The sequence below is a fragment of the Anastrepha ludens genome, chromosome 2, assembly GCF_028408465.1.
Source record: "Anastrepha ludens isolate Willacy chromosome 2, idAnaLude1.1, whole genome shotgun sequence".
Lineage (NCBI taxonomy): Eukaryota > Metazoa > Arthropoda > Insecta > Diptera > Tephritidae > Anastrepha > Anastrepha ludens.
This window is the reverse complement of record NC_071498.1, coordinates 89,850,380-89,863,585: the sequence shown is the minus strand read 5'-3', so window position 1 is coordinate 89,863,585 and position 13,206 is coordinate 89,850,380. Positions and strand designations below refer to the sequence as shown.

Sequence of the window (13,206 nt, the reverse complement as noted above, 5' to 3'; positions counted from 1 at the left end):
CGAATTATAATGAAAAAGGAAAAATTTAAGCTTTTTGATTTATTCACGTATTTCTTAAATTTTTTCCATCTCATGAAACTACGTTTTGCCAGAATACTTACTTGTACATTTTAGTATTTCTATTGTAGTTTCTACATTCATTCGCCCAAAAGTATGCAAGCTTAAACTTCAACAAATAAAAAACTAGAAAGTGCGTAACGCGCCTAATCTCCATTGCCTGGAGATAGGCCAGCAGTGCAAAAGTCTTCACGCACTGCACAATTACTACTCATCTTCCTCATTCAAACAGCAAAGGCCGCTTCCAACGAATTTTACCGCAAGCGAAAATGCAATTACAACAGCAACAATCATAACAATAAGAAGAGTAAAAAATAAATAAAAAATGAGGGCAGTAAAAATAATAATAACATCAACAACAAAGTATTTGTGATACGAATATTTCGCTCGCAGTCAATTCGTATTTTCTTACTAGTTTTTCGAAATGTACGAAGAAATTTCCCACGAAATATCCGATGTGATTTAAAAATGCCGGAAATTTAAAACAATTGCATTCCCTCTATAACTTTGGAGCACACATGCTGATGAGGAGCACACTTAACCGTTTAAAGTTGCTCTCTATTTACTTGCACTCTCAAGAGAGTTTCACATCTTTGTTGGGCTCAATTTTTAACTTAACTTTGACTCGCAGCCGAAACAGCCGAATTTAAAGTTGGGAAATTTTTTGTGTTACAAATATTTTGTGTTACAAATAATTTCCCTTTTCGTGTGGAGCTGTCGTGGAAGCACAAATGTATGTTGTTGATTTTTTGGCACTTCGCTCGGTCCTGATGGCGCTCGTTCTGCGCTGTTCGTACTTGAATGGGGATATGCTGCTGCTTTACAGGCTGCTGGTTCGCTGTGTGTGCGCGACCATACAATTTTTCGCCAAGTAGCGCTCAGTTTCGTATTCGTATTTGAACGTGCCGTTACGTCGTGTTCGCAGGGTACGCGTAGTTGTTATAACAAACAAAAGTGTAGCGCTGTAGCTGTCATACACACACTGCGATTGTGTAGAATTGTTTTTTATTCGCATTATATTATTACTGCGAACAAAGTGAAAACTTTAAATCAAAATAAGTTGAAAGAAATTAATTAATGCAAAAAAAAACAAAAAAAAAAAAGAACAAAAAATAAAATAAACAGTGTAGTGAATGTATGATTTATTGTGGTAAGTGAATTTTATTGTGTTAATTTGCGAGTTCAAAGTCATAAAGCGAATTAAGATACGCGTGTCGGTATGTCGTGCGTGAAATGAAGGAAAATATTATAATAAAAATAAGTAAAATACAAGCATATGCAGTAGCAAATAAAAATTATAATAATTCGTCTAAAATTCAAAAATAAGAAAATAGATAAATTTTACCGGCAAAAATTTCAAAAAATAAGTGCTTAGTGAGTTAAAGATGAACTGAAAATATTGAACCAATTTTACTACTAAAAGAAACATAACTCCTAAAGTATATAAGCAAATTTTCAAGAACTAGTATTTTCTATGATTGAAATTTTTTAAATGCACTGTATCCTAACAGCTGCACGTAGACTTCGCTACTATTGCTGCATACCAACATTCTTGCCTTGCTTTTAGCATAATTTTGTTACAATTAAACTATGCAAATTACTTGAATTATTTATGCATTTTCCTGTAGCAGGAATTTAATTTGAAAAAAAAAAATGCAATTGCAGCTAAAGTATTGCAGTAAGCGCAGCAATTAAAATAGCTTCTACAGCGGAAAATTAGAACAAAAAAGAATTAGCGGCGTCTGTCGTTTAGTAAGAAATTTGCCCTATTCATAGAAATGCTAACTTAGTGGACATTTGCACGCGCTTATCCAACAAGCAAGGCAGCTAAGCAAGTGCAAACACACAGCTGCAGTGGGAGTAGTGAGCCGAGTGCGTGCTTGCCGCTGTTGTATTCGTACAAATGTCAAATGACCGGTTCGTTGTTTGACTGCGTCGTGTGCTTGTCCAGCAAGAATGTCTAGACTTACAGAATTTATGAAAATTTTCAGCTAGAAGGTAGAACCCAAAAACAAAAAATATTACATGAAATAAAAATAATACAATACAAAAAACAGTTGTGGCTATAAGTTATGTGACGTAGTATATAAAACCCAAAGCTAAAGAGGCACTTAAAAATAACAATAAAATAAAACCTCATTAACGACGTCCTTCAAATTTCACAACGCACACACCCAGCTAGCCCCTACAGAATAAAGTCTTAACCAGCATGCCATATTAAATATATATGTACATATGTACTTGTGCATATCCTTTAAGTTGCATATAGATGCTTTACCACATAACTGTATACTTAATAAGCGCGCTTATATGCATATGCACAAATGTTAGCTTGTATGTGTACACATACGTAAGTGTGTCAGTGGAAATGTGAATTTATATAACCAGACATCTCATGCCACGTCTTCGCGTCATCGCGTTTCAACTTCGCATTTTATATTTACACATGCATGCAAATGTACTTATAGTCTGAGAAGAAAACTACTCATACAACAAAGAATATAAAATAATTATATGAGTATAAATGCGAGTTATATATACATATATGCATGTAAATTTGTGTGCGTACACTTACACAGATCACACATACGCATGCACATACTTCCATGCACGCAACGCAGCAGTGCAAAAATATGACGAAAGCGAAATGGTAATGAAATGAAATTATTATTCGTTATTGTTACAAAAAGTTGAGAAGAAAGAGTAAAAAAAAGTAAAAATAAAATAATAATAATAAAACAAACAATAAAAATGCAGGAAAAGTGAGTAAAATAATAATAAAAATGAAATTCAATTCAATTCAATTCAATTGTGTTGTGTGAGTGTGTGTGCTCAACATTTATGCATGCATGCATGCCTCTCCATCATCATACACGCTCAGCTTTAATTGTGATGAAGTGCGTTGACGACGCCGCGTTGCATATCCATAGGCGCATGCTGGCGCATAACAAGTGAATGCATTCGAACGTACTTACGTGTATTGTGCATAAGAGGAGTGACATACATACATATGTGTAGATCGTAGCGGTGGCGGTGGCATCATAATTGTGTCAGTGTCATAGTTAGTATACAACGAAAGCAGCAATAAAAGAAAAAAAAAATAACATTATTGTTATCTGCAACAACCGAAAAGCCCAATGCCAACCGCGTTAGCATTCTGTACATTGACAACCTCACCATCATCATCATCATCATCAACACTGCCATCATCGACAATTTTGCGTGCTTCGTTATTACTCTAGGTCGTGGTATTGTGGCAACTACTTAAGTTGCAAATAAATGCCTTTTTTGTCTTTTTTTACTTTCCATTCGCTGCACATCATCAAAGTCAGTGAGCACACATAAGACTTCTTGAGCAATATTTGCCTTCCTCACATGGCAACACAACAATAACAGTGTTGGTGATAGTGTGTCAGTGGAAAAACATTAAAATCCAACCAGTTTGCATACCGTTGTTGTGCATTTGCTACAGCGCACATTCGCACAAGGGAGACGCCGCGCGTGTAGCCGTGCAAATTTCACACATAACAATCAAAGCGTGCGCATTCTTATTTTTTGCCATTCAGTGCAACTTACATAGTGCCCCACTGCCACGCATGCTACTCATCACTGTTTTGCAAGGTCGAGTGGTTTGTAGCAACAACATATCTACATACATATCTTGTCGACGCGTAATTGTGATTGTCAGCTGCTCACTCTGTCTGTAGTCCGCAAGCGTTTAATCACCATTTGATGAACTACCGCCTGGTCTGGTAAGTTGCTATAAATAAACATGCATACCTACACACTTGCATACATACGTAAGGTTTTTACAACAGTACGCGTGCACTTCATGCACGCGTATACTCATGCACGCTGGTTAATCGTTTTTTGCTTGACGTCGAGAGAAATTTATTTGCGTGGAGCAGTGAAAAGTTTTCAATGATTAATTATTTTTTGTTTTGAGCTTCATGTTTTAGGGCATAAAACGGCATCAGCAGCTTTGTAAGGCTTTGTTGTGCATCAATTTAAAGGTTGTCATATACAACGACGGGTGGGGTTTACCATTACCTATTAGAAAATTTTCTTTTTGTTTATACGAATTTTTGAAAGATAACTATTTGTGGGAGTTATTTAAGCCAAGTTGTACCTAAAATGGTTAGGTTACGCTTTAAGTCTCGCACGAAATATGAGCCACACGTGCATGTATTTCCGATAAATACTCCAGTGCTAATATAAAATTTGAACCAGCAGTTTTTTATTTCTCATGCACTTAGCAAAGGTTTAATTTGGAACCTAATTTATTCCAAAATAAATGAGTAACTTTAAACTTAAAAAAAAAATGTAAATAAATCAAATTTAAAACTAAAAATAAATTAAATTTTTTTTTTTAATTTTTTGAACTTTTCTTTTTAAAAATTGAATAAAAAAATTAAATAAATTTGTGTTTATGTTACCTGCGCTTTTTCAATCAAAAACAAATTTTATATTTCTCATTTATTTAGCAAAGATTTAAAATTTTAAGTTTAACTTATTCGAAATGAATGAGTAACTGTAATCTCAAAATTTTTTAATTTTAAAATATTTTTGAATTTTTTTCATGCAATTAAAAAAAATTAAATAATTTTGCGCTTTTCCAAAAGTGTTTTTTAATTAAAAACAATTTTTGTATTTCTTGTGCATTTGGCAAGAATTTCAAATTTAAATTTAACTTCTTCCAAATGGGTGAGTAACTGTGAAATTGTAACCAACTATTTTTTTGTACTAATACATAGGTATATAAATTAGTATTTTGGTTTTCTGTGCTTTTCCAGTAATAGTTTCTGAAATTAAATTTTTTTTTACCAGTTTTTGTGATTGTTTCAGGAAAGTAAATATTTACTCCGACATCCAAGCGGCAGTAAGGGGCCTCGGGTCAGTGACGGTGCATGCGAACTGATCAGGGCATGCCTGACGTCACTTTCGATTGCGTCCAAATTCTTTGACATAAGCCTCATCTGGGTTCCTGGTCACTGCGACATTACGGGAAACTGCAAGGCGGTTGAGCTGGCCAGACAGGGGACATGTGAGGTGAAAGGGGGAATTGGGATCCCCCTGACTGGGACCCCCCTGTGGTCTGCTCTTGGAAAGATGGACATCGCGCCAACTCAGCGAGCGTTGCGCAAGTACTGAAACTTGTAAGGTCGCGAAATCCTTCTGGCCACGTGAATACACGGGCGAGCTTCTGCATGCTATGACACTTGGAATCACCTCAACTCCTTTTTGCGCTGGATGTATGGAGGATGAGGTGGAATCATCTCAGCACCTTCTTAGCTGCCCTGCTCTGGCGGGGCTAAGATTCAGACGTCTTGGCTCTTACTTTTTTGCTACGCCTGCTGATATAGCTGGTGTTGACATTAAAAATCTGATGAATTTCATCAGCAGCACAAAGTAGTTGACGCAAACGCAGCACAGTCATCGTTCATAATCCACACACTCTAAACCCACCTTCCTAACCATCTCAGCGCCATCTCTCCCTACCCTCTCTCTGCATCCCATCGGTCTTCATCTTTTACCTCACCATCCTCATAATGGTATCAAAAAGGACGAAACCGTTTTTCTTCGCCCAAGTGTGCTCATTCCTTGGGCAACCATACCGACGTAACCTAACCTTGTGATTGTTTATTTTTTATCTAACAACATTAAATACATTTTTGTTGTTAAATTTCTGTGCTTTTCAACATAATTTTCAGAAATAAAAGCGTTTTATGTGAAAAAGGCATAAGTGCGGAATAGTGACTCCTTTAAAAATTTAAACAGAATTTAAAAAGTGAGTGTCACCCGTTTTATTTTTCTGATTTTAACGGTGTTTCATTGTTATTGCGCAAATAAATATTGTGTGAAATTAATTATAACAAATTATAAATCAAACGAGAGGTAATTTTATATTATATATATTATTTCTTTATTTTTTTTGTTTATATTTTTTTGACTAGTTTGCCACAAAATTCAAATATCGTTGCCGAATAGAATAAGACGGAAAAGGTATCAACTTGATAATTTTTGGCGACATTTACCCGACAGCCGGTTCTACCCTACCTCTGAATCTTCAATCCAGCAGCATTCTTCACAAACTTCTGTGGAATATTTGTTTTATAACATCTCCAAAAAAACAAAGACGTTTTAAATGATCACATTCTTGTATTTTTTAGACGGAATGTATTAACAAATGCGAAGCTACTGGGGTTTAACTTACTTAAGGTTCTTTCTTGAAGATTCTCCTTTCTTTTATTTTAATTCCTAATCTTTCTGTACGATTAAAAAAAGTTAGGAAAGTTGTCTGATGCTAAGGAGATATGCGTTTTTCAACACATATTTTCAAAAACGCTAATAAATAAGTTAATAATTTAATAACTTTTATAAAATATTTACGAAACTTTTGCATATTATAGACCAAGTCTTTTGATCAATTCAGGATTTCTGCCGCACTAGTGGGAGGACAATCATAATATATCGGTCAAGAGTTGCAAACAAGCCGACGAAAATACATATGCAGATATATTGGTCTTAGTTAGCTACAGCACTGGGGCCTATCGGGAAGTTTTGATAATTTATTTGTTTTAAAATTTTTGATGAATGTACAATTCATTCTGTTGCAAAAATCACGTAAATCCAGGTTTTAAACTCGTCACTTCATTTGATCTATAGTTAGACAATTTTCGAGTACACAGTTTTCAAGTGACTCTAAAATTTAGCTGATTTTTTATATTTGTTTTTGCTGACGGTGCTTTTCACATTCTCAAAAACCAATGCGATTTTGAGTCAGATGGAAATTTTCTAAATATTGTCAGCTTACAGTTTATTATACCGCAATTTGATTGGCTATAAAACTGCATACCTGAAATTTTTCTAACTATTCGGCAGCCGTAGCCGAATGGACGGATACCTGACTACCATTCGAAGTACCTAGGTTCAAATCTCCGAGGATGAAGCACTAAAATGAAGAAGAAGTTTTTTCTAATAGCTGTCGCTCCTCGACAGGCAATGGCAAACCTGCGAGTTACGAGTATTTCTGCTTTGAAAAAGCTCATCATAAAAAATATTTTTTCTTTGGAGTTGGCTTACAACTGTAGGCCCCTCCATTTGTAACATCAAGACGCACACCACAAATAGGAGCAGGAGCTCGGCGAACACCTAACAGAAAAGTGTACGCGCCGATTATTTATATATATTCTGATTTAAAAGTGCACAATTTGTTGACTTTTTTGTAATATGCACAAAGTTAGGAGCTTGGATTTGCATGGTTTTTATAAGAGAGTGAACTCTATATTCATACAAACATTTAAAAAATATTTTTTCTTTGGAGTTGGCTTACAACTGTAGGCCCCTCCATTTGTAACATCAAGACGCACACCACAAATAGGAGCAGGAGCTCGGCGAACACCTAACAGAAAAGTGTACGCGCCGATTATTTATATATATTCTGATTTAAAAGTGCACAATTTGTTGACTTTTTTGTAATATGCACAAAGTTAGGAGCTTGGATTTGCATGGTTTTTATAAGAGAGTGAACTCTATATTCATACAAACATTTTTAAATTAAATAAGAAACAGGGAAACCGGTAAATTGTCAAGGCTTGCAATTTAATGCATTGTTGTTCGTATGATAACTCGAAAGAGCTTGAAAAATTGAATAACAAAGCGGAGGCGATTAAATCTGTCACAAACTATACCCTAGTTGCTTATATTTGTTCGTATTGTTTTTAAAATAGAGGGTGAATAAGAAGTAAATACTAGGTTTTTGTGGAATTGTTCTTCCAAGTTGATTTGAGCTCGTTCATATTGTTCCAATTTCATGGTTTACTGAATAATGCTGATACTATCAATATATTTGAGAAGAATTAAAAAGACATATCCTTTCCTTTACTATATATAATAATATAAAACATAAAGCAATCAAGTAGATAGCCAATAATTTGGTATTACGTTTTTAATATTTATAACTAAAAGAGTTAAAGAATTTTAAAGCAACGGGGGGAGACGGGTTCTACTAAAATTAGTATTTGCTAAAAGTACATATATCCTAGAGTCCGGCTCCATATTTTAATTTCGCCTTTAATTTTTTTTAGTCTCTGCCAATTTTTTTCTACCATTTATACCATTTTTGCCAGATTCATAGCTTTATAAGAGTGTAAGCATAAATATGAATACTTAATCCATCACTTACAATATACAAAATTATGTCTTATGAGGTGTTACTCAAATTAAGGAACTTGGCGAAGTTTTTAGTGAACGATTTTCTATGCGACCAAATGGACGAAAAAAACGACAAGAATGTGGTTAGCAATTATGAAAACAGAAGCGCTGTGGGACATTGGACCTCCGTTTTTGAAGTTTTTCAAATTTAGTCTGAAGTTGTTTTAATTTATTCGAGAAAAAATTTCATATGAAACTTCTTATACAGTTGCTATTAATATCGCCTTTAAGATCCTAAACTAAATTTTGATGGCGCATATTTTTTGGGAAAATTTTAGCCCAATATTCCTTAGCCGTCCAGATAATTTTTACTCTTATTTTTACAAATCTGACAAATGTTAAGTATACAAGTTCGATGGAGGGTTAAAATATTTCACACAAATATTCCCCAAAAGAGTTCAGTGGAGGTCTTCTCATACGAAAACAGTGTGCGGGAGTGGATTTTGGGACAATTAAGACATGTCGAAAACTGAAAAAATTAAAATATTTTGTTTATCTAAATCCCGAAATCGATACTACTAAAATTTGGGCTCAGAGAAATACTCTGATTTCAGATGGCAGTGTTAAATCCCTACATAAAAATATCAGCCGAAGATATCACATATAAATAGTAGATATCGATGCGGTGGTTCAGGTTTAAGGAATGTGGTGTTAAAATAATCTTCTTACATTTATGGGCCACTCATATGTACATACATACACTTATAAAACTGTAAAAAAGTAACAGTATTCAGCACCAGACTCCTAATAAATTTTTTTTACCCTAACGAATACTGGAAAAATATAAAAATAAATTAACTAACTAGTTTTCCTTTCATGGAGTCTTTTGCCAGTGTTAAAAATCTTGGAATAAAATATTTGTGTTCAATTATTATTTTATTTTGATTGAACGATGCAGGCTGATTTGGATTCTCATCATTACACTTGTGGCATACATATTATCATCACAACGTTTCCATCAAATGACGTTTAAAATGGAAACTAGGTGTAGAGGGAATAACTTGGATGTTAGCTGACTTACGGTGGTCATTTAAAACAGATGGTGCAGTTGAAATATAGCGAAAAAACGTAGGAAACATTTGAGTTCATCTCACTTTTGGTCCCTTTCAGGACTTCGGCATACAACCACATTCTGTACATCAGTGCACCTTTTTCTCTTCTCTTTCTCTAGAAGCCTTATTTAGATGTGTGTGCGTAGAATATTTTTTGATTGTAAATGAATTAATTAAAGAGTAAATGAGGTTAAATACTAATACATTTGATTAAAAGTCTTGAAGATTTAACGCATTTTCGAAGCAAATGCATATAGTCGATTTTTATGGTAATGCTCAAGCCAGAAGGTGTTATTGAACAGCGTGCGACTTCACAAACACGACTAGCATTTTTTAGTAAAGTATTTTAAATTTTAATGAAATGCATAATTCTTTCTTTACATTAACAAATATTACCTTGAAGGTGTAATTTAGAGAACTTATTAATTTTGTTGAATATAAATTTGTATAGATTAAATTTTTGCTTTAATTGATATTTTGAATAAAGATGGTTTCGGAATTCAGTATTTTTTAACATGAAAATAATGGCAATTAAAATAAATATGTTTTATATCATATATGTATAGGGTGGGCCATGTAAAATTTGCTTTCTGAATCGGCCATAAAAAAAAAAACTATTGTAATAAATATTTTTTCAAATTTTTTTTTTATTCTGAAGATTGAACATTGTCATTTATGAACGAAAAATAATATCGTTCAAATGACTGCCACGACTGGCTTTACAGTAGGCCATTCGATCAACCCAATTTTTAAGCACCTTTTCGATTGTTTGGGCTCCAATTTCATGAATGGCAACTTCGATTTCGCGTTTTAAAGCATCAATCGTCTCTAGATGGTTTGCATAGCATTTGTCCTGAACGGCTCTCCACAAAAAATAGTCCAACGGGCTTAAATCACAGCTCCGAGGCGGCCAATTGATATAGGAATTTCGGCTTATTATTCGGTTTTCAAAAACGGAAGCCAAAATTTCGGGTGTAACTTTGGCAGTGTGACAAGTTGCACCGTCCTGTTGAAACCAAATGTCGTCCATGTCATCCTCTTCAATTTTTGGAAACAAAAACTCGTTGGGCACGTCACGGTAACGCTCGCTATTTACTGTAACCGCGGAAAAAGAAGAAGACTCACCACTTTGGAAATAGGTTTTCAATATTTCCCAATTCTGTTCAAGCGTATAGCGTCCCATTTCGTAAATGTCAAACCTTTAAGTAAATTATGAACACATTTGACATGTTATTTGAGTTAGCATTCTCAAAAAAATAGGTGGTTCAAAAAGCAAACGCTATATGGCCCACCCGATATATAATATACATATAAATGAAATATATTATATATAGATGAAAATATATGTATATGAAATACAAATTTTGTGTAGTAGAAAATTTCTAAAATTTATTTGCTGCGATTTTTTGCAGTTTCTTTATTTTCGTTTTGTTTTTTGAATTGTTTTGGTGTTTTTTTTTTTAATACAAAAGTTTTTATTCACTGCTAATGAAGCCGTCTCATGTTCCAATTCCGAATAAATTTTTCCAGCACAGCTGTAATTTCGCTAATAAAATTCCCGAGTTGTGTCTTCCAAGTTGTCACACACAGTTATAAACATTTATAAACAGTGGCCTGTTACTCAATGCAGCCTCTCAAAAGTTAGTTCAGAAAAATCTTATTATGTTTTCATACGCTCATGGTTCTACTGAAACTTTGCACAGTCTTTTTTCACCATTTTATAAGTCTCGATTGATTTCCCTTGATTAATTGCCTACTATGCTATGGCTCTTTCGGGAAAAACTGACCTAAAATTTTTTGCAAATATGGACACTGTATGTATGAACGTTTCTGTTTTCTTGCTAATATAAATAGTAAGGAGTGCTTCTCAAACAATATTGCTGCAGTTTTTTTTACTTAAGTTGTTGCAAAATAATTAATGGGGTCCCGAAAATTCCAAGATCCTAAAGTTTGAAAAAATTACATTCCTATTACAGTAATCGCCATAGTCGAATAGGAGCTTCGGTGTTCACTGCGAAAATGAGAAATGAAGTTATCGAAAGACAAGTCTTTCGGCAAGTAGCGGCAAACTTTTGCGAGCATTTTTATTATGCAAAATCTGTTTGCACTATAAAAACCATGTTTCGCTCGTTGGTGCCCTGAAACTCTCAGGTGCAATATCAGACCACCGAAGTTATAAGCGACAAACTACTATTCTTTATGTTATTATATCCAGCTTGCAAGTAATAATACGTTCACATATAAGTAGATGATCTACTTTTTCGCGCTGCGTAATTAAAAAGCACGATTTCCCATACAAAATTTCTCCCCCAAAATCTGAGAGTATGAAATAATCCTATATAATAATCATACTTTTGGACATACAACCCTGTGCTTTTTATGCTATCGATAATTATTATTACGAATGTAAGGAGAAACATCAAAATAAAAACTAAATGAAATGGACGCCGGCATAGAAAACAGATTTGTAGACATAATTTTAGTTAAATGTTTGTTAAATATTATTAATTATGCATTCATATTACAGAAAAAAACGTATGCCCATAAACGCTTTGTCCTCTTATTACTTATTATAAAATGTTATATCGAATTTCGCATGCGTATTGCTGCCATATTTTTTTGAAACCTCAGTGAACGCCGTTTACGGATTTTCTCCAACTGTTTATTACTAGCAGCAAGTTGCGCAACCAAATAGCTATTCCTTCTCCTTGTCTTTTTTTATATCGGGAATAATAATTAAAAAAAACCAAAATGATCCACCAAAGCAATTTCTATGAAGAAGAACCTTTCAAAATAGTCTTGACAGCTGATTGTCAAATTTGCAGATAATTTGCCATATGTGAACGGGTAGAATAATTTGTTGGATTTATAGGTGATTAATGCATATATGAACGTATTATAAGTGCCGTAAGCACTTAAATTTTTTAAGATTTAGTGAATAATTCTTATAGCATAAACAGACGATGGCGTTCATTGGGATTAACGACTTAATTAGGAATTATCTCAGGATTAAGTGCTACCAATGCGGACTTTAGAATTAGAATTTAAGTGGATTAGGGCAACATTGCCGAAAAACGACAGTAAATATCTATTGTGAATGAAAAATAAACTAACTTTAAAAAACAAGATTACATGAATTATCAGAGCCGTTTGAGAAATTATAAATTAAGACTTTTTAAAATAAATAATTATTTTTTAGTATCAGTGTAGCTAATACCCATATTTTCTTTGATCCATTTTTAACTCACAAAACTATACAATAAATAAATCAGTTGTTCACTAATCCACGTACCAACCAGATTACAATTTTAATCAGAATTAACTGCGCCGGTAATCCCGATTAACGCCGCCGCCTGCCTAGGCTATTAGACGGAACTTTGTTTTTGTGTCATCTTTAACATTTATTAAGTGGGCAGATGTACAGTTTTATGCAAACGAACAACACGTTAAAGTTATTCAAACTTATTATGAAAATGATAGACTTTTAAGAACAAAATATCACAAGATTCGTGATTTTTTTGGTGTAAATAATCGTCCGAATGATTGCCGACTCAATCAAAGTTTAGTGACAAAATTTTAAGAATAGAAAAAGTACTGCCAGACCATACTGAGGTTTTTTGAAAATTAAAGTGTGTATAAACAATCAATGGTTTCAGCACTGAAACACAACATGCAGATTGAGATTGCTGAACTCAATGTGTGAGCGGGTCCTTGCACATTTTTATTTTCGCAAGACAGCCTGCAGCCATATTCATGGTGGATATTTAAATAATGCCATTTTTCACATATAAATTCTAGGGGATGGTGAATAAAAAATAGTAAAATCTGAAAAATATACATTTTTACATGTTTTATTTTAGAACAACGTCTAGGCGTGTTTTTT

The 13,206-nt window shown here is 33.8% G+C and overlaps 1 protein-coding gene across 2 annotated transcripts in view; it reads left to right on the top strand.

Moving 5' to 3' along the window:
• Positions 1–928: 928 nt before the first annotated feature.
• Positions 929–13,206, top strand: part of LOC128854728 (uncharacterized) — a 236,886-nt gene continuing 224,608 nt past the window's right edge. Inside the window, exons 1-2 of one of the 2 annotated variants that reach the window (XM_054089041.1) lie at positions 929–1,207; positions 3,386–3,809. The gene's annotated coding sequence lies outside the window, so the exon portion shown is untranslated. Of the gene's footprint in view, positions 3,810–13,206 lie in introns of both variants that reach the window. The other variant, XM_054089042.1, reaches the window with a different exon arrangement.